This window comes from Camelus dromedarius, chromosome 24 (assembly GCF_036321535.1).
Source record: "Camelus dromedarius isolate mCamDro1 chromosome 24, mCamDro1.pat, whole genome shotgun sequence".
NCBI lineage: Eukaryota > Metazoa > Chordata > Mammalia > Artiodactyla > Camelidae > Camelus > Camelus dromedarius.
In genome coordinates, this window is record NC_087459.1 from 14,746,090 (window position 1) to 14,762,951 (window position 16,862).

At 46.0% G+C, this 16,862-nt stretch overlaps 1 long non-coding RNA gene across 1 annotated transcript; it reads right to left on the reverse strand.

The window, feature by feature from the left end:
- Positions 1-7,077: 7,077 nt before the first annotated feature.
- On the reverse strand, positions 7,078-14,922 carry LOC135319209 (uncharacterized). The gene is made up of 2 exons (XR_010377668.1): positions 12,695-14,922; positions 7,078-9,060 (listed from the first exon to the last, which is right to left on the reverse strand). It is a non-coding gene; the product is annotated as an uncharacterized LOC135319209 (long non-coding RNA).
- Positions 14,923-16,862: the final 1,940 nt, after the last annotated feature.

The window sequence follows — 16,862 nt, forward strand, 5'->3', positions numbered from 1 at the left end:
CCCCTACCTCAGGACCTTTACACGTGCTTCTCCCGCTGCCTGGAAGGCTCTGTCCCCAGATCCCTACCTGACTCCCTCCCTCACTCCCTTCAAGTCTTTACTCGAATGTCATCTCAGTGAGTCCCTCCTTGATCACCTTATCTAGAATTTCAGTCCCTGTGGCAGACAGAATGTCCTCCTGCAAACATGTTCACATCCCAATCCCTGGGACCTGTCAATATGTGACCTTATCTGGCAAAAGGGAGGTCACAGATGATGCCGATGTTTTTAAGTCACGGATTTTGAGATGAGGAGATGATCTGGGTGGGCCCAATCGAATCACATGGGTCCTTATAAGAGGGAGGCGGCAGCGTCAGAGTCAGAGGGGATGTGACAACCCAGCAGAGGCTGGAGTGATGCAGAGCCAAGAACCGAGGAACTCGGCAGCCTTTAGAAGCTGGACAACACGATAAGGAAATGGATCTGCCCCTAGAACCTCCAGAAAGAGTGCAGCCTGGCAGACTGGCCTAGACTTCTGACCTCCAGAATGGTAAGACAATAAACATGGATTGTTTTCAGCCACTCCACATATAGTCTGTTACAACAGCCATCAGAAACAAATACAGCCCCAGTACCTCCCCTCCACCGCCTGATCGGTTTCTTCTTGTCATTCATCACTGTCCAAATTCCTGTAATTTTGTATGTCTTTTTTTTTTTTTTTTTAATTCTTGCCTCCCCTAACAGAAGATAAACTCCGTGAGGACAGGAGTTGTCTCTTTGGCCCACTGTCACACCCCCGGTACCTGGAACGGTGCCTGGCATGCATCGGGAATTCTGTAAGCCTTTGTTGAATGAATGGACGCAGGAATGAGAATGAAGGGGGCTTTTGTTCGCCTGTCAAATAGAAACCCTCGGTCAGCTGAGGTTGCTGGAAGGTCATTTCATCCGAAGGGCCGCTCTGGGTAGAACAGGGTCTTGGAGAAGAAACCAGGCACTGGAAGATGATGAGTCTGACATTCTAGAGAACTCCTGGGGTCGCTCCATCCACCACCCTCCAAACAGGACACACCTGTGCAATCAGTGGAGGACACGATGTCGTGGTCAAGCCTGCGCCCGAGACTCAGACTTCCCGGGTTCATACCCTAGCTCAGTGCTGTGTCCGACAGAATTACATTGCAAGCCTGTTACATTGTTTTAAATTTCCTAGCAGCCACATTTTAAAAGGTTTGTTAAAAGGTGAAATTTTAATATGTTGTATTTGGCTTAATGTATTCGGGACACTATAATTTCAACATGTAATCCATTTTTAAAAATTATTGGTGAGATATTTGTTTTCTTCCTCCTTCTTTTTTCTGTATACTAAGTCTTTAAACGCCCATGCATCTTTTATGGTACTTTCAATGTGGACATTAGATTTTCAGCAGTTAAAGTGAAACAGAATCCCACTAAAACCATCAAGCTGTTTTCTCAGAAAAATACTTCACATGGCTTCAGTTTTTAAATTAAACGTAAATGAGTTAAAGTTAAATAAAATTTAGAATTCACTCCCTTCTCTGCACTGGGTGAGTTTCCAGGACTCAGTAGCCACATGTGGCCAGTGGCCCTCCCGTCTTGGGCAGCACAGCCCCATGGTGCAAACTCTCCTGAGCAATGTGACCTTTTGCATGTTATTTAAGCTCTCTGAACCTCCTTCCATCATGTACAGAACAGGCGTGATAATAGTAGCTATTTTTGTGGGTTAAATGAAGTCATGCGTGGAAAGTAACTGGTCCACAGTAAACACTTTATAAATTGTAGCTATTGTTACCCTGGGGCAATTTCTTGTCTTTCCAAGGAGGAGCCCATGGTTAGAAAGGAGACTGGACTGACATTTATGGACCACCTATTGTGTGCCAGCCCAGAGCTGCAGGTGTTCTGTCTCCAACTGCCCAGCAAACCTTCCCGGTGGGAGTTGTCACCTCCACCTGGCCCGCCCCCCTGAACTCCCAGGCAGCTGGAAGGAGCCCATCTCCTTGCTGGCAGTGGGAGGATGGCTGTCCAACAGAAACCACCCTGGGAAATACAGCCGTGCTTTTCAGTTATCTTCAAAGACTGGTACTTTCTGCCTGGGCGGCTGTCTGCTGGCCTTCCTGCTCTTTTTCCCTCTGCGCCTCCCACCCTCCCATCTTCCTCTCTCCCTCTCCCCCTCCTCCTCTCCCACACCCTCTCCTGCCCTCCCTCCCCCTTTGCTAGGAGATCCTGAAGCTGCTTCTCCAGCCTGTTTATAGACAGCCCCTTATCTCAGAGTTTTCCAACGCAATGTTTCTCTCCCCACAGGGAATGGAGGATGGCAGCTGGTGGCTCAAATCCACTCTTAAAGGGAGAGGACCCCTCCCACAGCCCCTCCTGGTCTAGACTCGAGCTTCCTGAGACATAAATAATTAGAGAAACTCAGCCATGGAACACCCAGAAAAATCCAACCTATTTCTTTGGCTTCCAAGATGTTCTTGCAGAAGGTGGGGCCAGAGCTCTTGCCTCCCACAAAGGTCACAACAGAAAGAGCTTGGATGCTGGAGTCTGGAAGCCTGGGTACCCCCTCCCCTTACTTCTTGGCCCTGGACAAGTTGTTTCATCGCTCTGAGTCCAGTTTCTTCACCTGTAAAAAATATATAGCGATCCCCTCCTGAGAGGTCACTGTAAGGATTAATGAATGCATCAAAGGCACCATGCTTGGCATACAGTACGTGCTCAATAAATGGTGATTATTAGCTGTCAACTCCTTGAGAACAAGAACAGTGACTGTATCGCATTCACAGCTCCATCTGCAATACCAGAGACGCATAGTAGGTGCTACACAACCAGCATTGTATATATAAAAACACTCATTTTAATGTAATGATACTGAGCCCCCCAGACCAGTGAAAACTTGCAAGTTGCTCCCCACATGCCAAGGCCAGGAGGGTCAGGCAAGTGAGGCACTCCCCTTGGGTGCAAGATGTAAGGGGGCAGCAAAAAAAAAAAACAGTCATCAAGATAAACAATATTTTGGTGCAATATTCTAAAAAAATCAAAAGGAATGCAAAAATATCCATGAAGAACAAAAACAAAAATCCAAGTTTTAAATAAAGACAAAGCCAGTGTTATCAATTTTTCCTTCTGCCTCCAGCTCCCCACCCCCCAACCCGGACACTGCCAGGCATGGTCTAAGTGCTTTTCAAATATTAACCCATCCCACCCTCACAATAACCCTGTGAAGTAAACACTTCAAATAATCAGCATTCGGCCCTCGTGATAACCCAGTGACATAGCTGCAAGCGTTCAGATGAGGAAAAGGGGGAAAAGAGAAGTAACTTGTCCCAGGTGGCTCAGCTCCCATGTGCCAGAGCTGGGAGTGGAACCCGGGCCATCTGAACTGAGAGACCCAGTTCCTACCACAATCCTGGGCCCTTCGATGATGCAGCTCTGCCCATTGGGTCTTCTATCATTAGATCATGTGCTCCAGCCACAGCTTTGGTGGCGGAGCAGGGCCTGGTCCTGTCACTCAGATCACAGACATGTGCCACCCCCTGGTGGGCTGGGTCCTGCAGACGCAGGAATAATTTTACCAACAGCCTGTCCTACAAGGGCTCATGGGGCCTGGCCCAGGGCTCCGGGAGGCTGGAAGAAGGAGTGACTAACTCGGCTGTCTCGCCAGGAGGTCACTTGAAATGCAGAGGTGGCTCCTGCCTTCCATCCTGTGACAACTGACGCACCTTTGAGAGATGAGTAAGCGCTTGTTGTCAGCTGGAGAATACAGAGCAGCAATGTCCCCGTTTGACACACACGGAAACTCGGCTCCAAGTGACTGTTACCAAAGGCACGGAACTCAGGGGTAAAGGTGGCTCCGTGCTCACCCTCGGTTCTTCATGGTCCCCTAAAGACCCTTTGTGAGCAGCATGAGGTGATGGTGACAAGCACAGAGTCAGACACTCTGCTCTTTCTAAACTGGGTGACCCTGGGCAAGGCACACAGCTCCAGCCTTGGTTTCTTCATCAAGGAAATGGGGGTAGTTCTTTGTCTACTTTTTTTTTTTTTTGAGGGGAGGTAGTTAGGTTTACTTGTTTATTGAGGAGGCACTGGGGATTGAACCCAGGACCTTGTGCATGCTAAGCACGCACTCTACCACTTGAGCTATACCCTCCCCACGGTTTATCTACTTTATATATAGTAGCACCTGCAAATTTCAAACTCCCAATTTATCCCTTCCCACCCTCCTCCCCTACTGGTAACCATAACTGTTTTCTATGTCTGTGAATCTCTTTCTGTTTTGTAAATAAGTTCATTTGTGTCTTTTTTTTAGATTCCACACAGAAGTGATATATTTTTCTTTCTCTTTCACAGGGAACTCTATTCAATATCTTGTAGTAACCTATAATGAAAAAGAATATAAAAATGAATATATGTGTATATATAACTGAAACATTATGCTGTACACTCGAAACTGAAACAATATTGTAAACTGACTATACTTCAATTTAAAAAAAAATTTTTTTTAATGCAGATAGAGATGCCAACCTCACATTGGAGGTTAAATGTAATAAATGGAAATAAAGTACCCAGTGCAGTGCTAGGCAGGTAGAAAGAACTCAGTAAGTGGTACCTACTGTCACTGTTTTCAAAAATGAGTTGCAGTGCCCACTGCCAAATGTCACCTATGTTTACAAAACAATGCAGCACTCAGTCCTCCACGAGGAACCACCCATTTAATGGCCTGTTTGATGCAGTGAAACAGTAAGTTCATTGAAAAACTCAAGCGCAAAGACATCATTACCTGAAGAGTCAGAAAAGCTCACTGATTCCACCCCCCAGGGATTCTGTTTACATTTGCCTGGAGGGTCTCGGCATCATTTCTGTGTGAAGTTTTCCCAGGTGATCCTACGGGGGCGGCCAGCGGTGAGAACCCCCGAGCAAGTGGGAGGGGAGGAGTTAACGTGGGGAAGGGGTTCTGGTGGGGGGCGGCGTGGCTGGCGATGACCTGGTAGTAGATACAGGGATGTCCACTTGAGTCATCACTCACTCACAGCACTTTCAAGTTTTATGTGCATTCAGTATAATTCACAGCCTTGACTTTTCATTAAGGAGAATTTTAAACATACACTAAGTAAACAAATGAGTAAAATGCATCCTCGTGTGTTACCACTCGGGTCTCCAAACACCCAACCGTGGCCAGTCCTGCCCCCTCACTCTCAAGGCGCTGCCTCCACTCGTATTTTGCAACAAATGCCAGATGTGAAATCATTTCATCTGTATTTCCACAGGTAACTCTAAAAGATAAAAGCTCTTTTTTAATACAACTACACTACCATCATCACAGCTAACAAATTAATAATTCCTTGTGGTCCTTAAATATCCAATAAGTGTTCAGATTGTCTCATGAATGCCATAACGTTTTTTTTTTTTTAACTTTTTTCCCTCCAGGATTTACAGAAGGTCTGCACCTTGGCAAGGGGCTGGTTCGTCTTCCGGGTTTCAGATTTCAGCGCTTCCCACACTTTAACTTGTAGGTGAATTTCCTGGGGATCTTGTTAAAATGAAGATTCTAACTGAGCAGGTTTGGGGCAGGGCCTGAGAGTATCCATTCCCGACATGGCCCAGCAGGTGATGTGCTGCTGCTGGTCCGTGGACCACACATTAGATGGCCAAGCTCTATTTCATAATAAAAGGAAGTATTTATTTCAAGTGATGTTGAGATCTTTGGGCAGACTCAGTGATCTGGGGAGCAAATCCTGCTGGCTGGGATGGCCTGTCCCAGGAAGTGCAATTGAATATCACACCTGCTGCAGGTGTTTAAATGCCAAAGGCAACACCTGAGCCCCCGAGATTAGTGCCTGACACCCTGGCTATCCAGGGGCCCATCTTGGCCCTCCTGAAACCAGAGGCCACCTTATCCCAAGCCTCAGAACCTCCGGAAGTGCACTGATTTGTTCAGATTCTGGCAGGCAGACAGAAACACAAGCTGCAGAAAGAAAGCAGTCACCTCTTCTCGCAGTTCCAGGTTTAATTAAAAAGCCCAGTGCTGCCAGATTGCAAGCACCCTCCAATGATCTGAGAGACCTATTGACTGCTCAGCTCTCTCAGCAAGCCACAGCGGAGAGAAGGCTTTATCTTCCTTTAATCAGAGCTGCTTCCCTAGTTCCAGTTCTGACAGGGCCACCGCCTCCTCCTCCCCGGCTCCCATCGCCCGGTGCTCAGCCGGCCCCAGTACAGCCAGCAGCACCAGCATCAGCCACAGCGCCTGCAAGGTCTGTGCCCCGGGGAGCTGCCAGCATCGTCACCAGCACCACAGCCGACGAGTACGGAGCCTACGCCGCGTGCCAGGCCCTGGGCCAAGTACCACTTCACGTGCGTTCCCTCCTCGGACGCGTTAACGTAATTAAGTTTTCTGTGTGTTAGGATTCTGATTGCCTGAGCTCATGTTGCCCGCGCTAGGCATTTGTTCTCTGTCCTATCACCTGTTCTATTTTCATCACAGCCCTTATTATTATCTGAAACCATCTATTTTTCTTTGCCTGCTTGTTCACTGTCTCTGCCCCCTGGAATGTAAATTTCACAAGGGCATGGAGTTCGCCTCTCTCATTCACACAGAGTCCCCGGCACCTGGAACAGCCTGGGCGCACAGAAAGTTCTCAGTGAATGTTGAGATGGTTCATCCACGTTGTCACAGTGCACTTTTTCCCCTTTTTAAGGCCGAAGGGTAACCCGTCATATATACTATATACCACGTGTTCCTTATCCATTCATCTGTCGATGGGCACAGGCTGTTTCTGTACCTTGGCTACTGAGGACAGTGCTGCAGTGACCCCAGGAGGGCAACTATCTATTTGAAATCTTGATTTTGATACTTTTGGATTAAATACCCAAAAATGGGATTGCTGGATCATATCGTGGTTCTATTTTTAATTTTTTTAAGAACCTCCATACTGTTTTCCACAGCAGATGTACTGTTTTGCGTTCTCACCAACAAGGCGCAAGTGTTCTGATTTCTCCATGTCCTGGCCAAGACTTGTCTTCTCGTCAAGAGGGTAGATCTCGTGTTAAATGTTCTCACCACAACAAAATAAAAGTTTAAATAAACAAGCGTGTGCTGAATTTGGTTTATTGCATTTACTCCTCCTGGCAGCCCTACGAGCTCACTAGTCTTACACTCATTTTCCAGATGAGGAAACTGAGGTGCAAGGAGGAAAAGCAATCCACACACATGTCCTGCACCTGAGTCCACCTAACTCCAGCAACACCTCTTAACCTGGGGTCCATGAGCTTATAACCTGGAATCAGTGAACTTGGATGGGAAAAAATATTACCTCTTAAATTTCCAAACATCTAACTGAAACATTGCATTTTCTTCCATCATGAATGTTGACAACAAACTGCAGTGGAGTCAGCAGCCCCCACGACTCCATCACCAAGTGGAATCAAAGATATTTCCATGTCCCATTACATTTGTCGCAGGTATCTTAGAACGTCATTTACACGAATCACTTCCTTGAAATTACAATCATAGTAATGCAGCCGACCCACCAACACACCTTATGTGGTGTGTTAATAAAGAAGCACACACACACTGCTACATCACAACTTGACTTGTTAATATTTTGTTAAATGTGTTTTAATGTAATTGGTTGCTGGAAAGAAGCCAGACAAAGACAAATACTGCAGGGTCCACTTATACCTTATATGTGGAATCTTAAAAAAAAATTTTTAATTAAAAAAAAAGTCAAATTCATAGAAACAAAGAATAGAAAAGTGGTTTCCAGGGTCTAGGGGGTGGGATAAATAGGAAGAGGGTTAGGGAGAGGATACCAACTTTCAGTTAGAGGATGAGTAAGTTCTGAGGATCTAATGTATAACATGGTAACTATAGGTGATAACATGGTATTGTATGTCATTGAAATTTGCTAAGAAGGACAACTTGAATGTTCTCACACACACACACACACACAAAAGAAACAGGTAAATCTGTGAGATGATGGATGTGTTAACTCAATGGTGAGAATCCTTTCACAAAGGATATGCATATCATATACCATCACGTTGCACGTGTAAACTTTTACAATTTGTCAATTAAACCTCAATAAAGCATATATATATGACTGCCTTTGCAATCCTATGGATTCTATATTTAAAAACATAACTCTGAAATGGGGCCCAGACACAAAAAAGATTAAGGACCAGGCTCTGGAGCCCATGCTCTGACCACCTGGCTGGGAATAGCTCTCATCTTAGACCGAAGGTGAGTTACCCGGGCCCAGTACTGCCAGCTGCCCCTCTCAAGGGCAGGGACAGGGAGGCTCACTGTGGGAGAGTGGCCGGGCAGACCCACTGGGAGGTAGAGTCTGGGTCCCAGCCCAGCGCCTTCGCAGCTGTACCACACTGCCACCTAAGGACGCAAAGCATTTCAGTCCTGCCGCTGCCCAGATGTATGTGGGCAGCAGCCAAGGGATGGGCCACCCGGAAGCCATTTGCACAGTGGGCGAGGGGTCTGGTTCACAGTGCTGCAGTGACTTGTGTTCACTGGTTCATGCAAAACAGTCATTACTCGCTCACACACTGCCAGGGAGGATCTTTGGGCCAGGAATTCAGACAAGGTAACAGTAGGGATGTTCCATGATGTCTGGAGCTCCAGCTGAGAAATCTAAAGGGTTGGGCGTGACTAGGTGGCCATCTGGAATCATCTGGTGGCAGCCTCACTCACATCTGGTGGTTGATGCTGGCTGTCAACCCCTGGGCTATTGTCCAGAACACTGACAGGAGCCTCTCCATGAAGTCTCTCCACGTGGGCTAATCTGGGCTGCCTCCCAGGCTGGGATTGGGCCCCAAGAGAAGACAGGAGTGTGTGGTGACTTATGATTTTATTCTAGCCTCAGGAGTCACATAGCATCACTTCTGCTGCATTCTTTGAATGGAAGCAGTCACAAAGGTACACCTGAATTCAAGGGGACAGGACCTAAGTCCCAGCCCTCAGTGGGAGGAGGGTCAAGATCACCTTGTGAAAAAGAGCCTGTGGGATGAGACACATTGTTGCCGTCATCTTTGGGAGATGCAGTCTGCCACACCAACCTAACCCTTGGGGTGAAAGGGATGGTGTTGTCAGAGAGGCCTTCCTGGACAAAATGATAGCCAAGCTGAGGCTTAAAGGACAACCAGGAGCTGGCTTGGAAAAGGACAATCTCATTTCACACCAAGGAAACAAAGTCTTAGGGCAAAGTCCTAGAGTTTAACAACATAGGAATGTGTACATAGCATACTCAGTCATGAGCTGGGCTGGAGGAAGCGGTGAAAGATGAGGCTGAGAAGGAGGTAGAAGCTAGATGGTGTGGGATCTCTTAGGCCTTGTTAAGGATTTTGGTTCTGATGCTCAAGACAACGGGAGCCACTGAAGTGTGTTGAGCAGGTGTATTGGGCATCACATTGTGTCCTCTTGGGTAGGGGATGAATAAGAGGAAGCAGAGAGGCGAGAGGTGACAGTGGCAGTGAAGGTGGGGAGAAGTGGACAGAGCCAGCAGATGCTTTGGAAGCAAAACTGATGGGATTTGGTGACAGATTCTATGTGAGGAGTAAAGAGTCCAAGAATATGTCCCTTCAATGAGGCAGCTTCTAGGCCTCTGGGGTCCAGGTCTGGTGGACTAATCCCAGGTCTGCATCCCTCCACAATTTCCCTGGTCCCACACCCTTTGGATCAAGAAAACTCTGGCTAAAGATGGAACCTTCCAGCAGCTGCTGCTGCTGATGGTGGTGATGATGATTTTGATGGTGGTAGTGGTGATAGTGATGGTGGTGGTGGTGATGGTGGTGGTGATGATGGTGATGATGGTGGTGGTGGTGATGATGGTGATGATGGTGATGGTGGTGATGGTGGTGATGATGGTGGTGGTGGTGGTGGTGGTGGTGATGGTGGTGATGGTGACAGTGGTGGTGGTTATAGCGGTGATGGTGGTGGTGATGGTGGTGATGGTGATGATGGTGATAGTGGTGCAACAGTGATGGTGATGGTGGTGGTGATGATGGGGGTGGTGATGATGATGATGGTGATAGTGGTAGTGGTGATCGTGGTGATGGTGGTGATGATGGTGATGGTGATGATGGTAGTGGTGGTGGTGATGGTGATACTGGTGATGATAGTGATGATGATTATAATGGTGGTTGTGATGGACCTTCTTGTTGTTGTGTTGGAGTTTTGGTTTTCTTTTTTATGCTTTTTCCAACATCTAATCTCTTCCTCTGTTACCCTGGTGGCTCCCCTGGAAGGGCCCCATTTTGAAGAGCTTGGGCTCTGACCTGCTTCAACTGAATTTTAAGACCCTTTTCCGGAGAATATCACACTTATGTGGTGACTTCCAGCCCCGCTCTGCAGATCACTGTTTCCTCTGCAAAGTCTGTATTCATCTCTGTTATAAAAAGAAAAACCTTATCACCTGGTTTCCAGCTGAAATAGGAATTTGCTGGTACTTTCCGACTTCTAACCAAAATCTGGAACTTCCTGTGGTCCCAGCTGAGCACCACCTCCCTTCTGCCACCTACCTCTTCTGCCGCTTTTACAGGCCGGCTGATGGGTGCCCATGATATAGGCCTTCTTGTTGTCAGCTCCTCCTTCCTCCAGTCTTGGGCCTGCATCTCAATTTAGGGGTGTTCCCTGCCACTTCCTGACCCCAAAGCCCCATGGGATCCAGCACCAGATACAGCCCCACCCAACAAGCTCCTCTCCCTGTGCCCACCCTCCCCCACCTCCCTTCTTCTAGGATAGGTGTGTGGGGCTGGATGGATCCTGCCCTGAAAAGAACCCAGCACCAGGTCAGAATCTCCACCAGGGTTTGAATTTTAGCTCTGATTCAATTAGCTGTGTGGTCTCGGGCAAATCACTTCACCTCTCTGAGCCTGCTTTTTCAAACCACTACTCTGCATTCATGACTGGGACTCCTATTTGATATCCCATTAGGCCATGAAAGGCCTCCTCAGTTCTCTAAGTCAGACCACAAAACTCCTCAATTCCCTAGATTTCAGATGGGGAGAAATAAACAGTCTTGACCTGTTTCACTCTGCCTTGTTCAAAGAGGGTTCCTAACAGGTTCCAGCACCAGCAGGCAGGGCCCCTTAACACAGGATCTCACTCAAGTAACTGATAAGGAGAGGAGCAAAGTGATACTATCATTAGGACTCCTGGCCCTAAACCAGGCTGCCTCGGGGCCACAAGAGAAGAGAGCACATTTGCCTGAGGCCTTAGACCTCTTATGTGTCACCCAGTCCAGCCAGGTGGCACTAGAAAGCCTTCCTTCCACAGGAGGCCAGGAGCTGGCCAAGTGGAGAGAGAAGTGGCACATAGGCCAGCTGGTGCCAGGGCTTGGAGATCAGAGTGTAGCTGCCTCCTAAGAGGTGGACCCATTCCCAAGGCTGCAGATCCCCGGTTGTCAGGATGACGGACTCCTGAATCTGTGCCTGACCCCGACCCTCCCCTGCAGGCCAGACCCAGGCCCGTGGATCTCTCACTTGGCATCACAAACTCAAAGTGGTAAAGCCAACTCTTCATGTTCTTCTCCCCCATGTTTTTTCTCCCTGACTTTTCCACTTTCTCAGGCCAAATTTCTGACTTCAGAGCCCGTGCAATCTATCATCCCATGTGAGTTTCCAGCAGGCCAGCCAGTACCCCAGCTTCAAAGAATCCCCAGCCCTCCAGGGATGGGGCTGGGATAGTGGGCAGCGGACGGAGAAGGGCGCGGTGCACCTGCTGCAAACTGGCCAAGGGGAGGAGGCGAGCGGGGGTGGGCAAAGTGTGAGCAACGGGAGGGCTGAGGGAGCCTCCCATATGAGAGGCCTTCTCAGAGCTGGCTCAACTCACAGAGGCTGAGTGTCAATTGTCAGTGAATTTTTGTGGTTTTTAGTGTTGTTAAAAAAATTTCTTTTAAACAGAGGCTGTGATGTGCTGCAGGTCAGAGGCATCCTACAGACAGAGCCCGCAGGGCAGGAAAGCCAAGAGTCAGCAGAAATCCTAGAGAGGCCTTGGGTCTCAGAAACCAGATAGAGGCAGGGGTAGAAGGAGAGACAACTGGGGAAATCTTACTAAGATCACAAGATCTCAGATAACATTGGTTTACATTAAGAAGTGAAGGGGCAGGATACCATAATAATAGAAACAGGGTAATAATATTAGAAATGCTAGTAATAGGGGCACTACAGACAGGCCCAAAGATGTTTACAATCAGTAAAAAATTAAAAGCAACTTTGACACTCAATGAAAGGTAGTACCAGTTATTCTCATGTGTATGCATATGTGTGTATAAACCATACATATTAGTGTGTATATATGTATATACATGTAAATATATATATGTAAATATCAGCATGTATGATATAAACTAGTGTATAGAGGTATATGATATATATCAGCATGTATGTGTATATACATGTGAATATACATGTGCATGTATGTCAGCATATGTATCAGTGTGTATACACGTATGGATGTGTATACACACATATTTGCATGTATGTGACCATGTATGATATGTCAGTGCGTATCTGTGTGTATGGCATATATTGGTGTGTGCATATACTGGTATGTAAACCTGTGTGTCAGCATACATAATACTTACTAATAGAGTAATATCTCCATCTTGTTTAGAAACTTAGAAACACTTTTTTCAGTGAACCTAATATAGAAACAAATCATCAAATTCAAACTTCTGAGGTTCCTGAGGTTTCTCACCAGCCTGGGGGATTCCTTCAGGTTCAAGGCTTGACCAGACTTTGCAGAAGGGGTGGACTGGCTGGTGCTTCCCTCTGACACAGAGAGGATACTGAGTCCCCACTCGATGACCACAGGGTTCAGCAGCGTCTTCAGCTCCTGTGAAGGGGGGTGGGGCAGAGGGAAAGGGAAGAAGCACAGACTGGGTGCCAGCACCTAAGCCTCGCCGCCATAGATCTGTGAGGTACACAGTTTATTATCCCATTTTACAGATGGGGAAACAAGCCCAGAAGGCAAAGGGGTGTACCACAGGGTTGAAAAAAAAAAAAAGATTGTTCTAAGTTAGGAGCCAGCTCAGTGAGGACAGGGACTGCCTGTGTCTGTCTCGTTCACTGCAGCATCTCCAGAGCCTAGAACAGGTGCTCAGAAACATTTGTTGCATGGATGGATAGATGGAAGGATGGGTAGATGGACTGGCTGCACCAACTACTCCTATCCTTCAAACCTCAAGCCAATAATCTTGCTTCAAGGCCAGAGGGCGCCCACTCTCCTTTCTTCTCCCTCCTGCATCCTCCTCTCTCCCAGACCTGGTAAATGCTCTGCGCCAGCATCACACACGCCCTCTCTCCAGCTGGTCTTGAGTTCTGCAAGGGATATTTCAGGACATTTGTGGTCATGTGCTGCCACCTATGGGGAGTCCTGAGCTACTGCAGAGAGGAGCCCTGTTTGACTCAGATCTTATGTTACGCAGAAAGGAAAACTGAAGCACAAAAGGGCATTTGGCAAGGACTTGGTAAAGGCCACAGTAAATCGAGGGCTGGTTTAGGTTTAGAATCTTTTGTCAAAGGAGGAAAACATTGGGCTAGTTCAGAGATGTTCAGTCAGGTAGAGCAGGAGAGGGCAGGGGGAGGGGACAACTACGGGTAGGAAGGAGCTCTCTGTCTTATTTCACTTCAAAACAACCCTGCAAGGAGTGTGTCCAGCTAGCGCTGTTACTTAAAAAAAGGAAAGAGAATCTGTGAAGGCAATTTGGAAAGTCCCAGAACAAAAGAGCTGAATAAACAGGACTTAGAAAACAGGAACCAGGACAGCTCAGAAGATCCCAGGCGGAGGGACTCAAGAGCCCTCTCGGGGGTTCCATCCCCTGCCGCAGAGGTGTCTCTACATCAAAGGCAAACCCCTGCAATGGACTGTCCAGGCAGCCTGATTATGTGGCCACCTAATACGCTGGGCCCAGGGCTGGCAGACCAGAACTGCAAAGTGTCAGATAAAAGTCATTGCCTCAGGGAAGGGATGCTGAACCCGAAAGCAGCAGCTGTCCCCATCTTGCAGGTGAGGACACTCAGTCTCAGCTTTGATAGGGGTGGTGTTGTTGGACAGGTTTTTGTAGGTTGTAAGGAAAAGAAACATTCTCAGGTTTCATTACAAGATGGGGGAAAGCAAAGCCTTAGCCACCCAGCCAGCCTCCTAGAGGCTGGAACAGCTTTGGTTTACAGCAAACAGCAGCTCTGTAAATCGGGGGGACCCCCTTGGAAGACCCTCCGCAGGGGCACCCTAGCCTGGCACACTCGGGCTCCGCCATCATGGTGACTCAGCACCTCTGGGTCTTGGCCTATTCCTCTGCTGTCCTTACTCTCCTCTGTCAGTTTCTGCTGACTCACAGTTCTTGTTAATTCATGGCTCCTATTCACCCATCGCTTATATTGACTCAAGGCTTCTACTTAGAACTTTCCTTCTGTGTGTCTCTCTGCTTCTGCCCCAATACTGACACTAATCCTTTCTCCATGTCTTATACTCAAAATCTGCAGAAGGATCTGAAGTGTTCAGTTGGTCCCCAGTATCCCTGTGGCTTGAATTTCTCACACTGAGCTGCCTCACAGTCTTCTGATCAGCCTAGATGTTACCTGTCCATAAGCGGGGTTCCACTCCTGTCCAAACAGTTGTATCCTGGGTCCCAAGGTGCAAAGTGGATAACTCAGAACAGAGAACCCCTCTGAAGGGGTTTTGGGCATGGAGCGTATGCAGATTTAACTGGCTCCTCTACAAGCCAGCTTGTACATGGCAGGACCAGGATTCGAGCCCAGGATTTCTGGTTCCAAGTCTTCCCCTCCTGAGTACACAGGCTGTCCTGCCCTCTGCAATCAGGAAACAGTAACAACCAACACTGACTGAGCCTTGTATGCCAAGCACCATTCTGGCTTTACACTGATGATCTCAATCCTGACTTCGATCATCTTTAATTGTGCCCATTTCACAGAAAAGAAAACTCATTTATAAAGATTAAATAACAGGCTCAAAGTTATACACCTAGGAAGTGCCAAAAAGTGACCTGAACTCAGGCCTGTTTGAATTTGTAAAGGAGAAAGAAAAGGAATAGAGAGAGAGACTTTTGCTGGTAGGAAGCTATAAATCACCTAGATTTGCACCTTCCACTTCCATTTGCACTAACCAAATGTGGCTACTGAGTACTTGATATGTGTCTAGTCCAAAGTACCTTTTCCAACCACAGTTGTAAGTGGGAAAGCTGGAATATTCACAAATATGTGGAAATTAAACAACACTCCTAAGCAATCAATGGATCAAAAAAACCAAAAGGAAAATCAAAAAAATCTTGAAGCAAACAAAAATGAAAACACAACATATTAAAACTTACAGGATGCAGCAAAAGTAGTTCTAATTAAATGCCTACATTAAGAAAACTGAACCTCAAATAAAAAACCTAGCTTTACAACTCAAGAAACTAGAAAAAGAACAAACTAAACCCAATGTTAGCAGAAGGAAGGAAATAACAAGGATCAGAGCAGAGATAAATGAAATACAGGTTATAAAAACAATAGAAAAGATCAACGAAAACTAAAAGTAGGTTTTTAGGAAAGATAAACAAGTTTAGCAAACATTTTACCTGGACTAAAGAGTGAAAGGAGACTCAAATAATAAAATTGGAAATGAAAGAGAAGACATTACAACTGATACCACAGGAATACAAAGGATCAAAGTAGTCTTCTGAACATTTATATGCCAACAAACTGGATAATTTAGAAGAAATAGATAAATTCCTAGAAACATTCAACCTACCAAGACTAAATCATAAAGAAATAGAAAATCTAAACAGATCTATAATTAGTAAGGAGATTGATCAGTAAATCAAAAATATCCCAACAAAGAAAAAACTAGGACCAGATGGCTTCAATAGTTCCACCAAACATCTAAAGAAGAATTGACACCAATCCTCCTCAAACTCTTCCAAAAAACTGAAGAAAAAGGAACACTTCCAAACTCATTTTACTAGGCCAGCATTACCCTGATAAGAAGGCCAGATGAGCACACTACAAGAAAAGAAACTTACACAGCATTATCCCTGACGAGCGTAGATGCAAAAATCCTCAGTGAAATACAAGCAAACCAAATTCAGCAGCATATTATAAGGGTCACATGCCATGATCAAGTGGGATTTACCTGTGGCCTGTAAGGATGGTTCAACATACACAAGTCAATCAATGAGATACACCACATTAACAGAATGAAGCATAAAAATCATATGGTCATCTCAATAGATGTAGAAAAAGCATTCAACATTCTTTCATGATTAAAAACTCTCAGCAGATTAGGTGTAGAAGGAATATATGCCAACAATATAAAGGCTATAAATGACAAGCTCACAGATTACATTATACTCAATAGTGAAAAGCAAAAGCTTTTCCTCTAAGATCAAAAACAAGACAAAGATGCCCTTTCTCACCACTCCTACCCAAAATAGTACTGGGAGTTGCAGACAGAGCAATTAGACAAGAAAAAGAAATAAAAATCACCCAGATCAGAAGAAGTTAAATTATCTCTGTTTGCAGATAACAGAATATTATGTATAGAAAACCCTAAAGACTCCACCAAAAGAACTGTTAGAACTAATACACAAATTCAGTAAAGTTGCAGGATACAAAATCAACATGTGAAAATTAGTTGCATCCTATACACTAACAACAAACTATCTGAAAGAGAAATTAAGAAAGCAATGGCATTTACTAGAACATCAAAAACAATGAAATACTCAAGATTAAATTTAACCAAGGAGGTGAAAGACTGGTTTACTGAAAACTATAAGACAGTGAAAGAAATTGAAGAAGATACAAATAAATGAAAAGGTAAGAATATGAAAAAGAATATATGTATGTTCACGTTTGACTGAAGCATT